At 40.3% G+C, this 26353-nt stretch overlaps 1 long non-coding RNA gene across 1 annotated transcript in view; it reads left to right on the top strand.

The window, feature by feature from the left end:
- LOC125426922 overlaps window positions 1–26353 on the top strand; it is a 215247-nt gene that overhangs the window by 111349 nt on the left and 77545 nt on the right. The window contains exons 3-4 of the long non-coding RNA XR_007243599.1: window positions 13435–13978; window positions 15249–15398. This is a non-coding gene — a long non-coding RNA (uncharacterized LOC125426922). The remainder of the gene's footprint in view (window positions 1–13434; window positions 13979–15248; window positions 15399–26353) is intronic.

The following is a 26353-nucleotide window of genomic DNA, read 5'->3' as shown; positions in this document are numbered from 1 at the left end:
GCAGTTCTGAAAATCATCTTCTATTTTTTCAAATGTCAAAGGCAAAGACAGTCAAGTCAGTTAACCTATAATTAAAAGCAATATATTTATATATAATCATCTCTCTCCACAATAAAATTAAGATATCTAATGTCTACACAAATCAGAGCAGAACTCATAATTTTATCTGTGGCTTTATCTTGTCAACAAATTATTTATTGCTTCTTCTTTTTCTTCCTAGAGAAGCACACCTGCATATACCTTGGATTTTCCTTGATGGGAAAGAGACAGCATTGGGACACACTACTCTTAAATTAAGGCATTAAGAGCTTGATGTTTCAACGCTGACATACAGGAGGAGTCTCTTGAAAGGCATGAACAAAGTTTGCTGGATCAAGCTGTGGAATGCACCTGAAAATTAACCCTGTACATACAAAACAATGGATTCACTTTGCCTGTCAGTGGGGTCTGGGAAATAAGTGCTGGGGCATACAACCATTATTTTAAAACACATTGAAATAAGTTAGAATAGACATTTTTGTTCTGTTTGATGGATTGGATTTTGGCTTGTGAAACATTATGAATATTCTGACATATGATGACTTGAAATCTAACAAACAAGGTTTGGCTACCTTTAAGAAGGTAAGATGGGATTCTGGCCATTCAGTGAAAGAATCGCAGTATTTCACACTTCAATAATGCATGGCTGATTGCTTTGAACAAAGAACCTCTTATGTTGGAAATAGAACAGTGCTAATATTTAATTACAAAGGCATTCATTGACACCGCAGATTGGCACTATGTTCATAGCTAAATAGACAGAGAGCCAATGTGGTGTAGAGAATCGGGTTTGATGCCCCTGCTCTGCCACTTGAGATGTGGAGGCTTATTTGGTGAACCAGATCAGCTTGTGCACTCCAATACATGCCAGCTGGGTGACCTTGGACTAGTCACAGTTCTTTGGAGCTCTCTCAGCCCCACATACCTCACAAGGTGTTTGTTGTGGGGTGGGGGGGAAGGGAAAGGAGATTGTAAGCCCCTTTGAATCTCCTTAGAGGCGAAAAAGGGGGGATATAAATCCAATATAAACTCTTCTTCTTATAAAAGTTAGCCTTAGTCCTGTTCAGTTCACACTGGGATGTCCGAGCAGGATTGTTCCCACTAAACTCCTTCTTGAGCTTGTTGATTCAGTCTGAATAGAGGTCATGTGTAGACAAATTATTGTATCATTTTGATCCTGACCCCAGTGTGGATTAAGTAACCCAGTCGGGGCTGTAGAGACAGGGGGCATTTTTGTACAGTTCAGTTTTTCAGAAAAATGCTAAAAGTGTAGGACCACCGTCTGCGCTTATGCAAGCAACGTAAAGGAAAGGAAATCTTATGATGTTGCATCTTGAGATCATTGCCGCCATTGTTAGGAATGGTGGGCATTAGTAGTTGTAGAATTGGAGCAGCCTGGAAGGAGAAAAGGGTGGGCAGGCAGCAAGAGCATATAGACACGTAGTAATGGAGTGCCATAAGATGGTTAGTGCTGCCACAGAGGAAAGTAAATGGAGGTAGCTGGTTGGGCAAGCTACAAGTCAAAAGCATCTTTTTTTCTTCCCAATTTGTGCCCTGCTTTGTGGGCACTGAGACAGAGGTGGCCAGGAGAAGAAGAATGTGACTTCTTTCCTCCTTCCTATGAGTTCCTCATAGCCCACACTTGTATCTGATTCTGAACTTGGCTATAGAGTATAGATCAAAAAATCCCCATAACAAGGCCAGGAACAGAGAGGAATTTTTCAACAGGTCTGGGGCAAACTTTATTTTTCAGAAAAAATATGAAATGTAACAGCAACAAAAAAACACACCCACATTTCTGGTTACAAAAACCTTAAAACCATGGAAGCAATGTCTTCAAAAATACAGTGTTTCACCTAGGATCTCGAGAGATGAGGGACAGAAAAACTTTGACAGCTAAAGTTGGAGGGGCAGAAAAAGGTGGATGAGGGAGGGGCAGAGATCGCCATGGGGACAAACAGAAAAAGTTATATAGAGAAGGGTTAAGAAAGAAAGGGGAGATGATGCAGGTATGCTAAAGGGAGGCAAAGAGAAAAAGCAAGTAGGGGAAAAATATGATTCTTGACCTTCTAAGTCCTCGGGAACCTCCCACTTGCATGTATATGCCATATGCGCAATATAGGCTACTGAAGATATGAGTTGATTGTTCAGAGAGTTATGTCTTAAAGTAATACTACTATCCTATGAAACTCTTCCTACAAGCACAGCATAATTAATCAGGTCCAGACATGAACCTCAAAGGATACCCTGGAAGTGAAGAAGCACAAATTTATATTTATAAGTTACTAGATCGCATAACATGTGGTAGACAATCTGTTGATTCATTCTTAAGAAAATTCTGGTTTACATTGTTACAAACATTTTGTGCTTCATAATGGTCTGTTTATTTATCTATCTGGATACTTTATTTGGTATGGGAAACAAAAATAATGTTCTGCACATTGTTACAACTTTGTCCAAGCCACAGTATGAATTCTATTTTGATCTTACAGATTAATGTTTATCTTATGGCTACAGGAGATGAAGTTAGACACAGTATTTTGCGTTTGTTCCAGATTATACAATGAGATACGGGTGTACAGCAGCCAAAATTGGTATTTTTCAGATCCAGATATACTGGGGCAAAAAAAAAATCAATATTCACAGTTTTCCAGATTTCAAAGACAGGCATGGTGTTCAAATCCAGATTTTATTGGGTTTCCAATATTTTTCAGCTCAGTTATTTGCTCTAGTGAATACTTCTGGAGAGGGAAGGGTGAGAGTTTTTAAAGGTCCTGGCCACAAGATTTCATAACAGCTGATAGTGCCTATCCTTTAAAGAACTCCCAAATTTCAAGCCAATTGGACCTAGGAGTCCTACTCCCTGAAAAAGATGCCCCCAGTCATCTTCCATGGTTTCCTATGGAGAAAAAAGGTCTTAAAATGTAAAATCCAAGAATCTCCCTATAATAATGCTAGTGCAAGTTGCTAAGACTTACCAATACAAAATGTGAAAATCTAAACCTAAAAATGCAAGATAAACCTATGTAAAATGCAAGAATCTTTGTATAAAATGGGAAAATCCACTCATAAAAATAATGAACTTGACACAAACCAACTCCAGAAAAAAAAAAGAACTTTAAACACTTGAAACTCACAGAATCCTATCCAAAGCAACATGGCAAACTGATACAAAGACCTGGATACACAGAAACATGGGAAAAGGAGAAGAAAAAAAATAAAGTCCTGGGAGCCACCAAACACTGGATCCCAATATTTCAGGTTAATCCTGGATATTTCCTGGATTTTTCAGGACCCATTTTTGGGACCTAAGCTAGATGTGTTTGTGGCACATGCTACTGAAAAAGCCAGCCAAAGATATGGGCAAAATGTTAGGAACTAAAACCACTAGACCATGGCCAATGAGCCAGGAAAACCCACAACAGCAAATCCTGGATATAACAATAAGGTATTTTTGGATATATTTTCAGCTTAGCAATATCTGAACATACATCCCTACAGTGAGGGAGAGCAATGTGAAATTCAATACTAAAAGTTTTAGAGGAATCCTGAGTATACATTATCAGTGTCATGTCCAGTTTGAATGAGACTATTTTTACTATTTTGTTATATGACAATTTTTATATCTGACAAAAATTTCTGATCAGTTGTAGGAGCAGAAGTTGTCATAAAGTGGTATGATAAAAAGTATCAGTTATACTAACTATTTAGATAACATCGTGTAATAGGCAGCTCTAAGATCAGTTGGAGAATTTGACTAACAGTGATACAGTATGGGAAATAGCAGTGTTTCATCAACCTTACAGTTGGCAATCATATACTTCAGGGTGGAATTTAGGTTTGATTTATAACCATGCAAAACTTACTGAACAAAAAAAAAAAAACCCGACCTCTTCTTCACATTTATCTGTTGTTTTTTATATGCCAGGTCTTTCAATTTTCATAAAAAATACCTTGGGGTGATTTTGTTCTTCAACCCCCCTTTTGCATAAGATTGTAACCAGATGGTAAAATATTATTTTTCTTAGGTTAAAGGTACTTAATGTCTGCAGTTCATACTGACTTAATCTAAGACTGAATGAAGTGGTTTGTATCTTGGAGACATCAAGATTGAATTATCACAGCACATTATTTTATGTGGTCTCTTGGATCAAATTCCTTGGATAACTGTATAACAGCCATCTGACTACAGGCAAGTTCCAGGGCTGTTCTGGAGACCCCTTGAATTAACTCCACTGCCAACACTAGCCTCAATAAAACTTCAGTGTCAACCTTGGATGTAGTTTCTTAGATTTAAACTAACCAGCTTCACTAGACATGATTAACAGAACAATGAGAGCTGGGCTAATGGTCCCTCTTATTGCTTTCAATGAAATTGTTTCAAAAAGACATTAATGTTTCCAGGCAATCAACACATCACTCATTAATTCATATCACTTAGAAGGCGGCAAAAGATCATCAGAGTATGGGAAGTGTGAATGAATGGATGTGCCATGATCTAATGTGCAGCTACCAAAGGAAAACAAGACAAACCAAAATAAATCAGGATATTTTGACAACTGAAATTCAAATGTCAGTATTTCCCAACAAAACAGGCACACAACTCAGCATTGTTGAGCATGTGTGTGCGTATAATGTGACTTAGCAGAAGAGTCAAGCAGCAGAACCTGCTCTTATCCCTGGCTGACAAGAAGTTCTTCATGTGACTGGATACAATAACAGGAAATAATGACACACCAGGGTCCAGGGCTTTGGGTATCTAAATTATCCTGTGATTGATGAGCAGGCCAGAGGGATGATCAGCAGCCATGTTGTTTGCCTAATTAGCTGAAAGATTATCTCCTGCCATAAGAACTTGCCCTGTTACACAGATCATCTGTGTGTGGATTTTCTCTTCTGAGGGATCACATTTTTGATGCTCCCCTCCCATGAAAAGTGTGCTTGGTGCCTTCACTGTTGGCAGTTACATATAGACAAAGGGCAGTTTATTCTCATACAATCAGTCATTTTCAAAGTTTGTGTTGTCCAATTATTGCTTTAATTCAGTTTTGATTGCAACTTTGCTGCTGCTTGTATTAGTAGTTTTATTCATTGTAAGTTGTTTCAGAGGGTTCATGGAAAAGTGAATAAAAATAATAGCCCCACAGTTTCCACCTTGCAGTTGAACTGGGATGTTCCAAAGCAGGCATGTGAGCAGCAAGTGCCTTCTACAGGTACATGCAGAATAATAGTGAATGTGGGATATCCAGGAACCAATGGTCTATAGAAGAAGAAGAAGAAGAGTTTGGATTTATATCTCCCCTTTCTCTCCTGCAGGAGACTCAAAGGGGCTGACAATCTCCTTGCCTTTCCCCCCTCACAACAAACACCCTGTGAGGTGGGGGGGGGGCGCTGAGAGAGCTCTGAGAAGCTGTGACTAGCCCAAGGTCACCCAGCTGGTGTGTGTGGGAGTGTACAGGCTAATCTGAATTCCCCAGATAAGCTTCCACAGCTCAGGTGGCAGAGCTGGGAATCAAACCCAGTTCCTCCAGATTAGATACACGAGCTCTTAACCTCCTACGCCACTGCTGCTCCTATAATACCTTATGTGCATACTGCAGATTGGCACAGAATAATATTTAGTGACCGTGCAAGCACATGCAGAAATTATGTCAGGCCTTGTGTAAAATACCTCCATCTTCACAAGACGGTTATGCTTGCCCAAACAAAGGTATGCAGTTAGAATATTCTGAAATGCCTGTTGATTATCATTGCAGCAGGCATAACCAAAATGAACTCTAATCTGTGCATCCAAAATATATACATTTCACAAACAAAAATATACACAACATATAATTTCCTTATTTTTAGAAACAGAGCAGGACATTCACTAATGTGAATCAAGAAGAAGAGCCTCGAAATATCTCAGTTTTATCTTCTATTCCAGAAGAAAACAAATGCCAATTATTTCAAGGCATTCCTTCTCTCTTTCCTTTTCTAATCACATCAGCTGAGCGAGCTTCACCATCAGTAATGTGCTCCATGTTCACCTTGATTGCTTTTCAACAGACAAGAGTTTCCATTTTCTACTTGGAAGCAATTTCAATTCTTGGCATAATTATTGTATTAATCACTGGTATTCAATTTTCCTGTCTCACAGCATTTTTCTATAATCCAAAACAATAAGCTAAGGATGCTGTGGGACTCTTTGTCCATGATTTCCTTAATTACAACTATTATTTCTTTACAAGAAGATATTGTTTTGGATAAGTCCATTAAATATAAGGGGAATCTTATTTCTGTTGATACTTTCAGAATTCATAGTCTTATATACAAATATATCAATCTTCGCTTTACTGATGGCTGATAAAACTATACATTACCTTAAAGGAATTTATGTATTTATTTTATTTATCATTAGATTTAGGATTTAACTTGAGATTGGTTGTTGGAGAATATTGGACTTCTTGCATAAGCATAAATTTGAGCATATCTTTATCACAGTAGCTTAATATTTTCTCCAACATAATGTGATTTGTATTGTCTCTAAAACAACAGCATAACATTGAGAAAATAAAATTTTTTTTAAATGAAATTTCACATGAGATTGGTTGATAGAGAATATCTGACTTCTTGCACAAGCATAAATTCTAGCATATCTTTATAACTATAACTTAATATTTTCTTCAACCTAATGCAATTTGTATTGTCTTCAAAACAACGGCATGATATTGAGAAAATAAAACCTTTTAAAAAATCAAATTACATATAGAATTGAATCCTGTCAGCTTTTTCAATCAGTCAGTTCCCGTCCCTTTTATAATCCTTGTTGCCACATGGCTTTCCTTCATGCAGATACAGTGATCCTTAGCATAACCTTTTTGGTGGTCAAATGGAAGTTTCTCCTCTCCTTTTCCTCTCTTTTTTACAAGTGGAAAAGCTGGCTTGATCCAACTCAGAATGTACATGTGTGTAATTCTATTCATACCTGATGTTTACTTTCATGAGTAATGTCTTATCTGGAAAGCTTGAAATAAGTCAGAATTTATCTTCTGATTTTGTAAAAGGATTCTTGAAAATTGGGTTAAATTCAGCATCTATCCCCCCCCCCCTTCCGTAGAAAAGCATTTCCTTTCATGCAAAAGTGGGGGATTGCTACTGGATTCTTCCTTCCAAAGTTTCCCCTGCAGTTCCCTGCATTACATCCTGCTCCATTTACAAAGCTCTCCCTACCTTTGGGGGTGGCTTTTCAGCAGGCTGGAGTAACAAAGGCCAGACAGTTGCCAGCTGAAGCCAATATTGTGGGTCTTTCTCTCTAAGCTATAGGAGGAAACTTAAAAGAATAATTGTAATATCTTATTGTCAGCTAAATCCAGGCCATCTCAGTTGACTTAATAAACTACAGTAATAACTTCCAATTTGGCTGCTACAGAAGAAGAAAAAGAATTGGTTTTATACCCCTCCTTTAGTCTCAAAGTGGCTTTTACAACATCCACTTTCCCTTCCCTTTACCACTATAGCAGTGATGGCGAACCTTTTCAAGACTGAGTGCCCAAATTGCAACCCAAAACTCACTTATTTATCGCAAAGTGTCAACATGGTAATTTAACCTGAATACTGAGGTTTTTGTTTAGAAAAAATGGTTGACTCTGAGGCGTGTGTTACTCAGGAGTCAGTTTGGTGGTGTCGATGGCTTCGTTTTGAATCAACTGTGCAACTCTTCCAACCGGGTGAATCACGACCCTAGGAGGGTTTACTCAGACGCAAGCCCCATTGCCAGCAACAAGCTTACTCCCAGGTAAAGGATCGCACTTTAGTTCTATGCATGAAAATCAGTGGGGTTTAACAGCGCTTAACAGGGTTACCTACACTACTTCCCCAAAACTAGGTCTTAGGTTTAATGCTAATAATCGAGCCCAGCGGCCCAGGCCAGCCTATATGTGTGGGGAGGGGGTACTCTGTTTGCGCGTGCCCACAGAGAGGCTCTGAGTGCCACCTCTGGCACCCGTGCCATAGGTTCGCCATCACTGCACTATAGACATTTTGTGGGGTACGTGAGACAGAGAGTTTGGAGAGAACTGTGAGTAGCCTAAGACCACTTAGCACACTGCATGTGGAAGAATGAGGAATCCAAACCAGTGCTCCAGGTTAGAGCACGCTACTCATGTGGAAGCATGGGAATCTAATTCCGTTCTCCAGGTTAGAGTATGCTGTTCATAACTACTATGTCATGCTGGCTCTCATCTTTTACAGACTATTCAATACCCCTATCTCTCATTCTTCTGTAGCTTAACCTCCTAGCTATGTAGCGCTTCCACCTTTCCAAGTTGGAACCATCTCTTTTGTAAATCATTAACAACAAGGTATATGTAGCAGATGACAGATAGGGAACAGAGATGGAAAAAGCAATTCAGAAACAACTATGTGAAAAATGTGTGTGATTTGCGATGAACACAGAGTCAGTCAGTCAAATGTTAAAGAGCAAATGCTAAAAAGCAAACCAAACAGTTCTCCCATCTTCCATCCCAGTAGGATTGAGGGGAAAATCTCTTTTACGTTATTGATTTGTGCAACATAGAACGAGGACAAGGATGGGCTAGCAGAGAATTTTAAAAGAGCTTGCTGCTCTGCTTGTGTGAGAGTGTTAATCATAATTTGTGCACACATTTTTATCTGAATAGAGAAGTGAACACCTCTAAGCATATGTAGTGCACCCTACCATGTCAGTGAAACCTGTGGAGTTATGGCACAATCTCATTCCATTCTGATAAGATCACAAAGGGAGCTTGGAGGGAAGCTCAATTGCATGCAGAACTAAACATCTGCCAGTGGATCCTAGTTTCTGGAATGTGACAGTACCCCTCCCCCCCTCTCCCAGCAGCAATTGCGGCAGCAACCCTCCTGGAATCACAACAGATCTTCCAGCTATAGAGTTCAGTCCTCCTTAGGGTTGCCAACTACAGCTTGGGTAATACTTGAAGATTTGGGGGTGGAGCCTTGGCAGGGTGAAGTTTGGGGTGGAAATCAATCTCAGCAAGGTATAATGCCATAGACTCCACCCTCAAAAGCAGCCATTTTCTTCAGGGACCCATCTCTGGCACTGGAAATTGGTTATAATTCTGGGTGATTTCTGGCTCTCACCTGGAGGTTGACAGTACCATCTTCCCTGGCAGAAATGGCTTTGTGAAGGGTGGACTCAGTGGCATTATATTCTGCTGAAACCTCTTCCTTCCTCAGACTTCACCACATAATCTCTAGGAACTTCCCAACCTGGAGCTGGTAACTCTAGGCCTGTCCCCAATGAGTCCTCCCTCAAAAGGCAAAATAGGTCTGGAAAGGGCCCTCCCCAGTTTCCTTGCCTCTACTGGCAGGACCATACCTGTGTTTTCCTAGAAAGGTCACTGAGGGAACCTGTTGCTTAAAGTTACAGAAGCCCCATTTATCATTTTTGGCTTTTTAAAGCTCCCCAGTATATTTTTTGGAAAGATTTCAGGTTTTTCTGCAAACCTAGGGCCCTTTTCAGTTTGGTGAAAGATATGTCTTGCCTGTTCACAGCTCCAGCCACTGGATTTTAGTATCCAAACATTTGGCCAGTTTTAGAATATAATATAACATAGTCATATAATAATGCTCGATTCCAAGCAACTTCTATCAGCTAACATTCAATATTACAATTTAATTGGAACTACTGATCTGATTTTGCAGATAAAAGTCTCAAACATGTGGTGTCATTTTGAGTGCGGCAGAAATATTGGTAAAATAATAGGGAAAGTTTCACTCATCCTAATTTTAAAGGGATTTCGTACATAATGGCTGTGATCTGCAAGAGTACTTTTACTCTGTTTTCACTCAATGTACAGCTTTTCTGCAATAACCAAAGCACTTTTAGCACTTGTGGGAGTTGAGAAAATTGGTTTGTGGTCTGCAAAACTGAAGTGAAATTCTAATTCATGTGAATATCATACCAAGGGAAAGAAGGAAACCAGGGATACAAAATTCCCAGGGCTCATGTTGCTTTGGGGATCCACGAATCTAAACAGTCCAGCTGCCTCATGTTTCTTTCTCTCCTTTATTTACTTACATTATTTATAGTCCTCCATTCTTACAAAGATTCAGGGTGAATTGCACAGTGTTAGGATGGGACATCCAATAAACAGTGCAATAGGGTTTGAATTGCAGAAATCTGAAATAGAGCTGAAAGAAAGCATAAGCATTTAAATAAGACATGTTCAATGATGCAGAAACTACACTGAAGGAGCATACAGTAACAGACAGTGAATATTATACGCAGTAGTACAGTATACAGTTCCACTCCATATCCCTTTGCCAAAGCATCTTTCCAAACCATTTCATCACAGTACAATCCTAGTTCCATCTGAATAATCCAGTTTTGTGTAGGTTGTGGAAATCCAGGAGTGAATGTATTCCTAACTTCTGCAGGCAGGGCATTTCATAAGGTGGGAGTTACACCAGAGAATGCATTATCAGCAGAGTAGAGCAGAGCTACCCATAGTAGATAAGGAGGTCTAGTAGTCCAACTGCTTACACTCAGCAGTCTCCGACCTTCTTAGGAATAAGACACTTCACACAAGTTGTTCTTTCCACAGGAAGGCTTTACTTGGTAGTTGCACTACTATACAAACACTATGCAATGCACTATGCAAAGTTCTTAAGCTACACAGGACTAAGCACTAAGATAAGTAAGAAGCCTAAAGATTCATATAGAGTTCTATACACTGCCTTTATAATATTCAAGCTAGCACTTTGCCCACCAACAGTCTTCCATAGGAACAGAGTCACAGTCTCGTGCACCATTCACATTAAAGGTCGACTATAGCCCCTTCCGCACATGCAGAATAATGCACTTCCAATCCACTTTCACGATTGTTTGCAGGGGGATTTTGCTATTCCGCACAGTTTCGAAGTGCACTGAAAGTGGATTGAAAGTGCATTATTCTGCATGTGCGGTATCACAAGTTGCTCCAGACTTTCTGGCTCCTTCCTTATTGCTGACTCAGCAATTTGACCTAGGAGATGAACCCTCTTTTTTTCACATAACATGCATATGTATGGACACTTTTGCCCATTTTCAGGGTTGCAGCTGCAGAAAGCCCTGATCAGATGAGTGAAGCTATTGTGATGGAGAAAAGGGAGAGGTGGTCTTGCAGATGTGTGATCAAAGCCATGAAAGGCTTTGTATATGATAGTCAGTACATTAAATTGAGTAGGCAGCAAGTGTATAATTGTGTATAATAATTGTAACTGTGAGTGTATAATAAACATACTCTACCTTGTTCCTGATAATAACCAAGCTGTAGCATTCTGCATCAACTGGAATTTCCAAGTTGATTTTGAAGGAAGATCTGGAGTGCATTGCAGTAATCTTGTTTCAGTGTTACTATTCAGGTGGCCAGATCACCTTTGTCAGGGTAGAAGACATCTTGTAGGCTGCACTGAGTTGAAAGAAGGTAGGTGGGTGGGGGAAACGACATTAACTTGCAAAGCTGGACTCCTAGAGGGTTTTTTTGCATGTTAAAAATGCCCCGTTGTTGGCATGGGGATTGCTGCCCCAAGTCAGCTGAACCCCATCAGAAGTGTGATGTTGAAAGCATGCTGGTTGTTGATCCTGGCCAACAGTTTCAATCTCATAGTTTTATTTTAGATTGCTAGAAATCCACTCTAGAGATTTAGAATTCTTCACTTTAACTCATTTTCCCCTCTAAATCAGAGTTTTTTCTGGTTTGTTTTTTGCAAAATGGGAGCATGTTGCTGTTTTCCAGTGAAGGGTTCAAATGAACAAATTTGTATTCCTAGATAGGCCTTGCCTCTTAAGCATGGTGAGTTCATTCCCTCTTTTCTCCTACATGTGCATGTGTGGGGTCTTTTTGTATTTACATGCTGACAGAAAGTAATGCGTAAACCTTACTAAGGTCAATGGTACTTATTCCATATTTCTACTATTTGCACACCCTTTTCTCTCACATTCCTTCTTAAAGCTGTATTTCTTTAAATGTTATTTAAATGTATTGGGGTGTTCAAAAGGATCACTGTCCAGGGAATCTCTAGAGATCCTTGACATTTCAGCATCAAACTGGCACTTCTAGAAGGTGATTACTAGGTGTAATACACTGCAGATATATGTGGGATTCATATTATAGTTGGATCTTGGATTTCAGAAATATTACTGTAGTTAGTCTACTGATACAATTGACTTCATTAAGTAATATCAAAACGACACCTTCCTTAAGATAATCTTTAGCTTTATAGGCAACATTTTATGCAAACTACCATAAAGGCTGTACAAAATCCAAGATCTCTCTGAAATCTTTTCCATGTATTCCCTACTAAATATCAGAAACAGCTTTGTTTCAACAGAGGGAAATGAGACACTCAACCCCTCTAGATTTAATATCAGTCTTATCTCCTATTGGCTCCATTTCTTGGACATGGCATTTTTTTGTTTTGTTTTGTAGAGCAAGTTTGTCAGGGAAAAATGATGCTGAATTCATGTCCGAACAACATATGGCAGAATGTATAAGGCATCTAAAGAAATTTCTTCAAAGAAGGAAATGAAACTTATGAAGTTCTTGAAAACTTGGATCCCCAAAAATTGTATATACAAGGGCAATCAGTTTTCAAAGACCAATAGGAAAACTATATGGATCCTATTTAGATACCAAAACCATATTTTCATAATATGCTTATAAGACAATAATGTCATTTGTCAGCTTATTGCAAGTATCAGCCTCTGGACTACTGGCAACATTCTAATTTATTTTTCCCCAATTCTAAGACACAGTATCACATTTAACACATATGAAAGTTGCTTGAAGTTAAATCCTAATTCGTATGCATTCATTATTGACATTCTGCTTTCCTTCCTGGTCCTCTTTTTAGAAACAATACTGAGCACAGCCTACTTATTCCTGTTCAGGTGCAAGTTATTTTAAAATGACTCAAAACTTTCCCCAAAGCCACATTGAATGAATTGCACCCAGATTTTTAAATATACTGTTTGCAGTCTTGCAATCAGTTAAGATGGGAATTCAAGTTAAGAACTGGTCAAGAACTGTTTTAATTGATTCATGGAACTGCCTTCCCATCATGTTTAATCAATGGTTATTCACCCCTCACTGATTTAATCTTACACTGTAGCTAGAGGACCTACCCCATCATTCATTGACTTTATTACATACAGGGTTGTTCAGAACAAAAATTTTAAGAAGAGATGAGCCCATATTAAAATAACTAATGCTTCCAGTCTTTTTCAACAGATCCAATATAACTTTCTTTGAATGATTTATTCATTTTCATAAAAATCATATTGTAAAGATTACAATCTCTAGCAGCTAGCTGTTTGCTAATACATGCACGTCCATGCCAGTAAATTATGTTAATATCAATGTCTCATTTCAGAAATTACAAGGATTTTGATACATTTTGGAAACATGTAACCAGTTCCTAACGAGTGGTGCCATTTTGTACAGTGATGCAGTATCATTCTGAGGAGGACCCTTCAATGGAGAATCTACTTACTACGTAACCTAGAGGCAACCTGATTGATTCCAAGTATTGTGAGCTAAGTGTTTTTCATTAATTTTATTACTGCTCTGCTAATGAAGACAGATGTCAGATGGCAACCAGTTTATCCAGGCAGTATAAGATGTTATTTGACTTCCCAATTTATTAGTGATGATGATTCATTGCAATGACAATGGAGAAAAACAGATGACTTAGAATTCATGATGAGGTAATTCTGCATCTCTCAGTCTTGGTAATGAATCACTATTCTCCTATCCTCCCTTGACCTAATTTTCAAAACTGTGTAGTTGTATTGAATAATATGACGAAGATGGTATCTATTAATCTTCTGTATTTCTTTCTAGTTTATAGGTAGGCATCAACTGCTGACTGAAGAAAATAATGCCAAAGCAGAGACATAAGACTTGTTGAGGTTCAGGTTAATAATTATTTTGCAAAATTCAGCATTTTTCTTTTTTGATGTATTCATAATCATGCACTCAGAATTAACTCAGATAGATTTGAGAAGAAGAGATCTGTAAAGATCTTATGTGTATTTAGAATGTCTTTCCATTACCATTTTACATTTTAAGCCTATTCACATTTACCAAAAGCAAATTTTGCTCAGTTCAGTAGGACCGTGTCAAAGAAGTATGCATTACAGTCCTAAGACCAAATCAGACACGCACCAGGAAGGGGTGGGTACCATGTTTGGAGATCCCAGTGGCTTTTCAAGCTGAAATTAAAGGTGCATAAGAACATAAGAACATAAGAACTAGCCTGCTGGATCAGACCAGAGTCCATCTAGTCCAGCATTCTGCTACTCGCAGTGGCCCACCAGGTGCCTTTGGGAGCTCACATGCAGGATGTGAAAGCAATGGCCTTCTGCTGCTGCTGCTGAGCACCTGGTCTGCTAAGGCATTTGCAATCTGAGATCAAGGAGGATCAAGATTGGTAGCCATAGATCGACTTCTCCTCCATAAATCTGTCCAAGCCCTTTTTAAAGCTATCCAGGTTAGTGGCCATCACCACCTCCTGTGGCAGCATATTCCAAACACCAATCACACGTTGTGTGAAGAAGTGTTTCCTTTTATTAGTCCTAATTCTTCCCCCCAGCATTTTCAATGAATGCCCCCTGGTTCTAGTATTGTGAGAAAGAGAGAAAAATTTATCTCTGTCAACATTTTCTACCCCATGCATAATTTTATAGACTTCAATCATATCCCCCCTGAACTGGGGTGCTTATGGAGCACAAAGCGAGTGAGGGCTAAAGCATCCCCCTGTGCCATGTGCCCAACAAGAAATGGCCCAGGGGAGTCATAACTTGTTCCATTTGGATAACTAAGGAATGCACGTAAACATACCTCACTGAAGCAAACAGCAGTTCCCTGATGTTATTTCAGGCCAGGAACCTCTCAGCCATGACCTAAGATGAATGGCACAATGTTGATACACTCTATTTTAAAACTAAACCTGCTTTACATTGCTAGAATCTACCAAATTTCTCCTGTGCCACGTATCTTCCTGCTCTTTATGGCTTTTCTGTTATGACTTTCCTGTAGATTAGAGGACCAAATTAAATGCAGTACTCAAAAAGAGTTTGCCCCATTGATTTGTATAATGGAATAATATTTTCTTCACTATATCCTCTCCATGTAGCCTAATATCTAATTTACAGTCTTGACTGTCTTTCTCTATTGAATTTGAAGAGATGTCTTCATTGGGTCGCTGTCTACAATGGTCCCAAGATTGGAGAAGTTTACAACTAATTCGCTTCTCATCAGAGTGCATGAGCTGTTTAATGTGCGCCCTCCAAAGCGATTTACTGCACAGAAGGCAACAGAATTCAATCTGCCAAGGTAATATCTAGCATTCTAATTCTGCTATATATTTCACGAGACTGCTGCACTAGTTTGTACTTATTTTATCCTCTCCGAATTGATTAAAAACACCAGCCATAGCATTTATCCCATAGGACACACCATTATGTTGCTGATTCATACAGCAGACTGGTCATTTCTTCTTCTTTTTTGTGCTTATCACTTAATTTTCATCTGTGACAGAACTTTAGGTCTTAATTTCCCACTTAACTATTTTCCTTAATAGATACTTCAGGCAATATTATCAAAATCCTTAGGGGAGTTTAATAAATTACATTCACCAGCACTCAGCAACCTGACAGAGAGGAAACACAACGTATCCCTTACCAAGTAGCTCAATGCTGTTTCCTATTCTGTATTCTTTCTGTTATGAATGTAATCTGAGGTTTTCATTTAAAGTAGCAAATGAAAACTGGTTAGTTAACTTAGTCCATATCATTAAAAAATACGAACAAACCATCTAGCTGAACAAACCAGATATCTGGTGGGGCCTAATTACCAGGGCATCTTCTTCAGCTGTGTAAGTGTCTTAGGGCTACCATCTACATTTCTGGAGGAGATGCACAGCACAGGGTCAATTTAGCAGTTTATGAACTAGATTACAGAGTGCTTTCTAATACTCTGTGGGTTGCCTAGACCAGAGGAAATAGTTATAAAAAGTGACAGATTTTTAAAATGAATAAATAGTGTCATGATTAATTCTCAAAATTGCACACTTTAAGACAACAGTAGTCAGGGAGCAGTGGCTATCTTTTAATTTTTCTATAGCAACATAAAGCACTTGGGTGGTGCGGGTTGTAACTCTTTGATTGGATTCCAGCTTGTTGACAGGACATTGATAGTGCTAGAGTTGGCTACTGAACTTTGGAATGGAAGTCCAGCTCAGCTCTTGGGCTTTGCAGAGGCCCTCAAAGCAGGATATTGTTTGAGGACCAAGGAAATGAAGGAAGAAATGAGGACAAAGAAGAACAAAAAGCAGATCACATTGATTTGGAGGGGGAAAGGCCACTGCTTTTATTGTTCACAATCATAGGAACACAAGTGCAGTATGAGACATGGATCCAGCATGTGAGAGGATGGGAGCTCTAGCTCCAGTCTCTCCATGGCTTCACCTGTGCAAAAGGAATGTGCCCTGAAGTCCCTCAGCTGGAATCCCAGGTTGGTCAAGGTCACCCAAATATTCTAGTGAATTAAAACCTTGTGAGGAAAGTCCCGTCTGTATGGATAAGAAAGGAGCAGAGAGCTTTGGCCTTTTGACGAGTTATTCCATGATTGTCTCAACCTGGATGGGTGCCCTTCTGACTGGTCTTGGACTGCAACACTACCATGCAGAGATCCTGCCCCCCAAGTGGTGATATGCTAATGTCTAGATTGTGTGCCCTGAACAATCCCACTGTGAGGATGAGACCTGCTCACAGCTATGGAAGACCCCATAGACAGCTGAGTATGATGGCTGAGAATGGGGTTACCCTGAACTTGAGCCAGCAGAGGGTGGGCAGCTGTTGCAAGAGCCCCTTAAGGATCTTGAGAGTGATGGGCTTGAGAGCATCAGACACCAGAAGAGAATTTTTCTGCTAACCCTCAATGGCCTCTTGGCAATAAAAGAGACCCATGGATCAGCAAAGCCAAGAGCAAACAAGTGAATTCCCATACTCTTGGGGACCAGGACCCTCTCCATCAGATATGCTAGGCTAGGTAATGAAGCACCAAGGACTCCAAGAATAGAAACAAACTGCTCCCACTCATCATCCTTCAGGGAAGCAAGGAAGGCTGCCATAGAGAGAGTATGAACACTGAGTGTAAAGTGCAATGGAGCGGAGTATTTACTGCATGATCACTCATTGGCAAGTGCCCACAGCTCTTCTGGGAATAGATTTTCTGGGTGATGGTTCAAGTCAGAGGCCCATGCCCAGAACCTCTCCTCCTGAAAGTGAGACAAGAAATCTGCGATGTCATTATCTGTACTTGCAATATACTGTCAGCAGAGAGGCAACTAAAACAAAATTGTGCACTGGACACATGACCGACTCAGAATGTGAGGTCTGACAGTTAACTGCCTTAATCACTGCCACATCAGAAATGACCCACCTATTCCTGAAGAGGTCCCTCCAGATAGTAATGACAACTATGATAGAAAAGAACTCAATATGAGGTCCCCAAGTAAGCTTGGCCCAGTGAGTGGTCCAGCACCCCAGATTATGGGCTCAGCAGAGGACATTGCTGTGCATTTGACATGTATTCTAGCATCTAGAAGAAGAAGAAGAAGAAGAAGAAGAAGAAGAAGAAGAAGAAGAAGAGTTTGGATTTATATCCCCCCTTTCTCTCCTGCAGGAGACACAAAGGGGCTTACAATCTCCTTGCCCTTCCCCCTCACAACAAACACCCTGTGAGGTGGGTATGGCTGAGAGAGCTCCTAAAAGCTGTGACTAGCCCAAGGTCACCCAGCTGGCGTGTGTGGGAGTGTACAGGCTAATCTGAATTCCCAAGATAAGCCTCCACAGCTCAGGCGGCAGAGCTGGGAATCAAACCCGGTTCCTCCAGATTAGATACACGAGCTCTTAACCTTCTACGCCATGAAGCCCAGAGTCTAAAGTTACCTAACTGCACCACCATGACAAGCACTTTGGCTTGTATTATGTTTAACATAATTAAACATATTTAGATTGGCTTGTGGTAAATTTAGTGATCCCATTCTCTTCTGACCAGTGACACTTGCATACTTTTAAGAGCTGTTTCATAAATTTGTCTGAGGAAGCAATGGCACACACTATATATATATATCCTTTCTTTGTTTCTATATCTCTGCTGACAAATGGTTAACAACCACTCATATTGTGAAAGGTTTTGCTCCATAACATTTTGAGAGCCTGTCAGCTTAGTCAGAGTCTTGTAGTGCAGTGAGGATTGAAATGTGACATCAAAATGTGAATCACTCCTTGGACTGATAAGCCCCACCCGCAGTACAATACTATCAACCACATCTTTGCATTACAAGTTCCACCCAAACACTTACTGATTGGTTCCCCACCCTGGGACATGGACAATATATACCCCAAACATTCCCTTCTCTCTAGACACAGTGTGTAACAGACTTCCCTCTGTGATACACCTCTGAAGATGACAGCCACAGATGCAGGCAAAACGTTAGGAACAAGATCCACCAGGCCACGGCCACACAGCCCGGAAAACCCACCACAACCAGAACTTAGTGGAGTTTTCTTCTAAGTAAATTTGCTGATTGTGCCATAAATGGCTCAAAATGATATTTTCCGATGTACTTGTCCAACTAAGAAGGAGCTGTATTGACCTTGTGGTGCCTCTTGAAGCCTGGGATGTCAAAAATATACTATCACTACCATATCTTTTTTAGTTAACACTAGTAAATTTCTTCCAGTGTCCCTGTTTGCCTTCCCACATGATCTTCTACTTCATTAATCCCATTTACAATGAAGCAGTAACCTAGGCTACCTTTATTCATCCTCAGCAAACTTATCTGCATTCCACATATGATGGATACTAGATTGTATATTCATAAGCATGCTGTGCCTCAGAACCACTCACTGTGATTATACTAACAATATATTGATCAACTCTGTGTATTGCCTTGATCAATTTAGGCTTAGAATGATTTTCTCTGAGGTTTCAGCATATATTGTTGCCAAGATTAGACTAGCTTTCTCTGAGAGGAATTATTGACTATCAGTGCAACAATGACACTTTTCTATAAAGCCACCTCATTTAGCAATTGAAAAAGTCAGCATCTCTTCTAAGCAGTCTGGAGAGTACAAAAGTAATTAGTATCTAAACTGGAATTTGATTTTTTTTCTTTACATGATTTGTCTTTGTTCCGGGTTGACATAGAGCTGGGTGAAAGGAAAACCTATTTTGGGAAATGCAAACTACTTTGTTTATGAGCATGAACAGACCTGTTCAGAAAACTTTGCACTGGTGGGAATATTATGTCTGCATTTGTCTGATTTGCCTTCAGTGTATACTTGTCACCTAGTCTATGCTATTTATTTATATTTATTTATATTTTCAATGTATAGGCCGCCCTATACATGCATTCTAACATAGTTGATTTTAAAGCATGCATGACCTGTATAATAGTTTAAAACAACAATAAAATCCAAACTTGTAACCAATAACTATAATAGGAACTATATCAGATAGATGGCCGTAATCCTCCCCCTCAACTGAACCCACCGGAGACCTAGATGGTAAAAACACACTCCCCCCGCTGGCCAAATGTTTTGTGTTTGATGTGCTTGATGTGCTTGTTGGGCTATGTGCTTGATGTATTTGTAGTTCAGAATTAACAGCTGCACAGTTGTAACGAGCACCCTCAAAACTTAAACGTTCCTTTTTTGAGACATTCAGAATGGTTCAGAATTTGATCATAAGGGCTTTGTGCATGCAGGTCCTCACAGTCTTTCCTCTTCATCTCTTGCCTGTGTTCTTTCCCATTCTCTGGGGTGGGGAGCTAGAAGCTTGTCTGTCTAGGCTCTGTTGGTCATTCATGGAAACCAGATTGAAAATATTCTGCATTACTCTTCATCACACTGAAAGCACCCACCAGAAAGAAAGAAAAACTTACAAAAGAGAAGGGTTTACTAGTTGCCTCAATCCTGCTTAGTGGGTGCACATTGGATAGGGAGAAGGCTGCCTGGCTGGTCTCCTTAACTTTCTATCACTGCCTGAGAAGGTAGGATCACAAGATAGTTACAGGTTGTTGCACTGCCACTTGGGACTATCGTTCAACCCTGTAAATCAGCCCTGCATGAGTCAATTTGATTAATGATGCCAGTTGTGCAGGTGGAAAAGCAGAACATGCATTCTAACATAGTTGATTTTAAAGCATGCATGACCTGTCCATGGTGACCCTAGAGCATCTGCAATTTGAGCAAATTGGGAGCATATGTCAGTGGTAGCCACATGACCAGCTGGGTGCTCCCACAGTGTAGCCACAACATTTTGAATTGTTAACAAATTGTCGTGGCTATGTATATACTTACTTCATATGATGTGTTCATCTCAATATAAAATGGGCTTTGAAAACAAAGTGAGTTGGATTTTGAAATGGCTGTTTGCAGACTTTGTGCTACTCCTAATATTATGTCAGGGACTCTTTCTCATGAATGAGTAGGAACCATAGAAGGTATGTTTCATTTTTATCTCTGTTGCAAAGTATGATTGACCTCTTATTTGACTCATTATGTATGTAACAGGGAATGGGATGAGTTCAGACGTGTAGCTATAAGGGGGTGGGGTGGGGACAGGCACTGTTGGGGTCATGTGGGGGCAGAAAATCACCCTCAGACACCTCCCCCTCCCCCCACCCTGCCAGGCCCCGCCGGGTAAGTGGGGTGCAGGGAGGGGGGAGGAGAACTGAGCATGGGGGGGTGGCGTGACGTAGCAGGGGGCTACACAGGCCCATGGGTTGAGGGGCGGAAAACTTGGAGTCCACCCTGGGCTCCATTTTCCCCAGCTGTGCCTCTGGATGAGTAGTAAAACAATTGGATGTAAACTGGCCCTTTTACAAGTTTATATGAGGTTGAATGATTAACAGTGCAGGCAATTACTCCAATTTAAACCCACTGATCTCAATGATCTTAGACTGAAATAACTCTGCACGTGGGTGTGCTGTAAGTCAATTTCAGATTTGGGGTTTTACATCTCTTAAATTATAATGCATTTCATTAAAACTAAGCTACAGATAAACAAAACTGACATGAATTATTTATAAGGTGCACTTATCTGTTCATGCATCACTTTGGGCATAATAATACAAATGCAGGCATAATCCAACCCAAGTTAGTCACTTTTAAGTCCAGTTGATTTCTGTGTGACAGCTAGATTTCATATTCTTCTATAGTCTTTTCTGGAGCATGTTTAGTATATTCGTATATTTTTGCTTATTGGATATTTTGTTCAATACAGGAACAGAATTCAGTACTCACTCATTAGCACCACAGTTGACTGGACAAGCATCTGATTTGTTATAGAAGTTACCTTATAAATATAACTAGCCTTGGTTTTGAAATGAAAAGGCATCATTAACATCATCATTTCATCTACTGTCACATTTTCCCTTTATTCTCTAGCACCTGAAGGAGACCTACATTTGAGTAATACCTTCCTTCTAGACTTCCCAGACCTGGCCTTACATCCCCAGGGTCTGATAACACATAGGACAGTGGTGGCGAACCTATGGCACTCCAGATGTTCATGGACTACAATTCCCATCAGCCCCTGCCAGCATGGCCAATTGGCCATGCTGGCAGGGGCTGATGGGAATTGTAGTCCATGAACATCTGGAGTGCCATAGGTTCGCCACCATGGACATAGGATGTCTTTTCCATGGTCACTGGTAGCTGCTTGATATTATCTCTGCTGTATTGTCCACATCCCAGGGACACACAAAATTCTTAGTCCTCTATGTGCTGGACATCCCCCACAGTCCACCACTATCTGAAAGAAACACATGTGCCATTCATTGTTGTGGCAGTTCCTCCTCCGAAGATCATATGTATCCTTCCCACACATATTTGCCATTCCAAATCTCTCCTACCTTAGGACTCCGCCATTTTATTCTTCTAACAACCAGTTTGCTTGAGGGTTCGGGCTGGGAGAAAATGCCTTGCAGCACATTTTGAAGGTTTTTTTTTTAATTTAGGAGCTTGGTTTTTTAAAAAAAGAATTTGGTTTTCCAAGATGGCAACCATAGGGCTATGCGTGAAAGGAACTCCCTTGTTCAAACTGTCTTTAAATTATTGTTAAAAAGAATTTGACTGCCTTTATTTTAATCACAGGACAAATCTCAGAGCTGTTACCATAATCCTTGGTCAGATTTATTTATTTAGATATTTATACCCCCCCCCCTTTTTTTTGGTATGAGAACTCAATGTATCTTACAACATTGTTCTCCCTTCCTCCATTTCATCTTCACAAAAACTAACCTGAGAGGTAGGGCTGATAGTGAAAGAATGAGTGGCTAATATCACCCAGTGAGATCCCATGGCAGGGTAGGGATTCAAATCTGGGTGTGCTAGATCTTAGCCCAACACTTTAAGCTCTGCACCATGTGGGCTTTATAATGATGCTGTTTTCTATTGTGGGGCTTTAAGTGGCTTACAAAGTAAAATACACTCAAACAATACCAATTTAAATAAAAATCTATAGTCCAGCAGGCCTCCAGTCAAACTGAAAATGGCGATGAGCCATGAGAATATTACAGATTGTAATTGATTGCTAGTTCTTTTAGCATAGCTGGCAAGCTTCAAATGACTGGCTGAAAGCTCACATCTCAGATCCAGATGAAGCTTTAAGTTACCGGTACTTGCAAAAAAATGGTTGGTCAGATGTTCTGACCAGGGGTCATTCAGCTGGCTCAGATTTTCGAATCTCTTCACTGAGTAAATGTCACAATTTCCCCATAATTTGTGATGGCAGTGGACAATATACATGTTCCTTCATTAGGTCCTCAAAAAATCTTTATACGGCAGCTTTTGTTGTGTGTGAGAGAAAGCTCAACATCATCCAGTGAGCTTTATATCTAAAGCATTACTATAATTGATCAATATTATAAGGCATCTGACTGCTAAAAAATTGTGGCAGAATCTTTTCAATGTCTCTTGTAACACCTGACATTGAAACCATTCCCCCTTACTTCTAGGAAATGACAGCTTCCCGGAAGCATAATGGCTGTCTCTGATTTTATTATAATAGTACCAAACTTTTTGTTGGATTTGAAATATACTTGAGGAAGTTCCCTCAAATAACCATCCATAGACTTCAAAAATGTTTTTTAAATGGATCATGGTGAAAAATGAGAGAGAACGAGAGAACGAGAGCAATTCACTATGTCATGAGGCCCCAAATATCCCAAACCATCTGTAAGCAGACTTGTTAAATTGGTTTGTATCACAGGGCAGAAACATCTGCTGGAAATCTAATGTCACTCATAACTCACAACTTTCATACTGTATTTACGGACCTTCACAATCTATTCGAGATTTCTTTTCCAAAATCAAAGAGCTGTAATCAATTAAATACCATTTCAGTGGCACGCCTGTCAGAACAGTCATGTCCGTAAGCCAAAAACATGACCACTAACAGACATGTTGTCTAAGCAGCTTAATGCAGGAGCTACTAATGCAGAGGAAAGTGGAGAATCGCACAGGAATGGGCTCCTCACTAACTAATGTTTGAGTGACACAATGACTAGCTCCTGCCATCATGAATCCTGGCATAAAGACAGTGGCATGACATGTGTGCCATGACACTGTAATGAAGAACACAAAAAGGGGCTTCTTTGCGAGTGTCAACAAGCATGATAAGAAGCACCAGGCAACTGAATGACTGCTACTGAATGGGGAGAGTCAGGATATTCTGGGAACCAAGTTAATCAGATGGTACTACCACTTCCAGTTTATTTTTTGAAATGAATTACAATTCATTCTTGATAGGTACGTAATAGAGAAAACACAAAAATTGGCTGTGACTATGGACACAGCAATCTAACTGTAAATCTCAGCACAATCTATGGCTGATTCCGCATGGGCCAAAAACTGCGGTGTGAAAATGGTGTGAAAACAGTATAAACCCTGTTTTCACACTGCTGTTTTTGGCCCATGTGGAATCAGCCTATGATACCTATGTTGAATGATAGGAAGGATTGCTGCCCCTGTATATTAACAGAGAAGGTGCACTGTAAGTTACACTGAGCTATTTGTTACTTCTAGTATTCTGACTATAGAATCATAGAATCACAGAGTTGGAAGAGACCACAAGGGCCATCAAGTCCAACCCCCTGCCATGCAGGAACAGACAATCAAACACCAAAACCTCCAAAGAAGAAGACTCCACTACACTCCGAGGAAGTGTATTCCACTTTTGAATAGCCCTAACTGTCAGGAAGTTCCTCCTAATGTTTAGATGGAATCTCTTTTACTGTACTTTGACCCCATTACTCCTTGTCTTAGTCTCTGTAGCAGCAGAAAATAAGCTTGCTCCCTCTTCAACATGACATCCCTTCAAATATTTAAGCATGGCTATCATGTCACCCCTTGCCAAACTAAACATGCCCAGCTCCCTAAGTCTCTCCTCGCAGGGCACGGATTCCAGACCCTTTACCATTTTGGTCGCCCTCCTTGGACCCATTCCAGTTTGCCAATAATCTTCTTGAATTGTGGTGCCCCGAACTGAACACAGTATTCCAGGTGAGGTCTGACCAATGCAGAATAGAGAGGTACTATTACGTCCCTTGATCTAGGCACTATACTCCTACTGATGCATCCCAGAATTGTATTGACTTTCTTGGTTACATCACACTGTTGACTCATGTGCAGCTTGCAGTCTACTTAGACTCCCAGATCCCTTTCAAGCCAGGTGTCATCCATCCTATATCTGTGCATTTCATTTTTTCTGCCTAAGTGGAGTATCTTGCATGTATCTCTGTTTGAAGTTCATTGTGTTAGCTTTGGCCCAACTCTCTAACCTGTCCAGGTCATTTTGAATCCTGACTCTGTCCTCTGGGGTATTAGCTACTCCACCTAATTTGGTGTCACCTGCAAATATGATTAGCATGCCCTCTATTTCATCATCCAAGTCATTGATAAAAATATTGACTAGCACTAGGCCCAGGGCAGAATCCTGTAGCACCCCACTAGTCACTTCTCCCCAGGATGAAGATAAGCCATTGATGAGCACTCTTTGGGTTTGGTCAGTCAACCAACTGCAAATCCATCTAACAGTAGCATTGTCTAGTCCACATTTGACTAGCTTATTTGCAAGAATGTCATGGGGCCCCTTATCAAAGGCTTTACTACAGTCTTGGTATGCTACATAAACAGCATTCCCTTTGTCTACCAAGCTTGTCACTGTGGCTGGCAGTGAGATGAGATTAGTCTGGCATGAGATTAGTCTGGCATGATTTGGTTTTGAGAAACCTATGTTGACTTTTAGTGATCACACTGTTCCCTTCTAAGTGCTTACACACAATCTGTCTAATTATCTGCTCCAGAATCTTTCCTGGTATTGATATCAGGCTGACTGGATGGTACTTTTTTGGGTCCTCTTTTTGACTATGGGAATAACATTAACCCTCCTCCAGTCAACCGGGACATCTCCTGTTCTCCAGGAGTTCTCAAAGATTATAGCAAAAGGTTGTGAGATTGTCGAAGGCTTTCACGGCCGGAATCACTTGGGTGCTGTGTGGTTTCCGGGCTGTATGGCCGTGTTCTAGCAGCATTCTCTCCTGACGTTTCGCCTGCATCTGTGGCTGGCATCTTCAGAGGATCATACTGCCAGCCACAGATGCCAGCCACAGATGCAGGCGAAACGTCAGGAGAGAATGCTGCTAGAACACGGCCATACAGCCCGGAAGCCACACAGCACCCAAGTGATTCCAGCCGCGAAAGCCTTCGACAATACATTGAACATCTCTACGGGGAGAAATTGTTCCAAGACACACGGAAATTGGAAAAACTATGGCTCAATGATCCTCTGAAGATGCCAGCCACAGATGCAGGCGAAACGTCAGGAGAGAATGCTGCTAGAACACGGCCATACAGTCCGGAAACCACACAGCACCCAAGGTTGTGAGATTACTTCTATCAGTTCTTTTAATACCCTGGGATGCAGCTCATCAGGCCCTGGAGATTTGAATTCATTTAAGGTAGCCAGATATCCCTATACCACCTCTTTGTTTATTCCTTGCTGAATTTCCCCTTCTTTATCTTCTGTTCCATTTTCCACTGGATGAGCACTGTTTTATTTTTTTAGAAAAGACTGAGGCAAAGAAGATGTTAAGTAGTTCTGCTTTTTCTCCATCCCCTATTAGCATTTTGCCATCTTCTCCATTCAGTGACTCTATCCTATCTTTTTTCTTCTTTTTCTATAGATATACCCCAAAAGGCCATTTTTGTTGTTTT

This window comes from Sphaerodactylus townsendi, linkage group LG02 (assembly GCF_021028975.2).
Source record: "Sphaerodactylus townsendi isolate TG3544 linkage group LG02, MPM_Stown_v2.3, whole genome shotgun sequence".
NCBI classification, from domain to species: Eukaryota; Metazoa; Chordata; class Lepidosauria; order Squamata; family Sphaerodactylidae; genus Sphaerodactylus; species Sphaerodactylus townsendi.
Note: the sequence above shows the minus strand (reverse complement) of the source record. Positions and strands in the feature narration are given on the sequence as shown.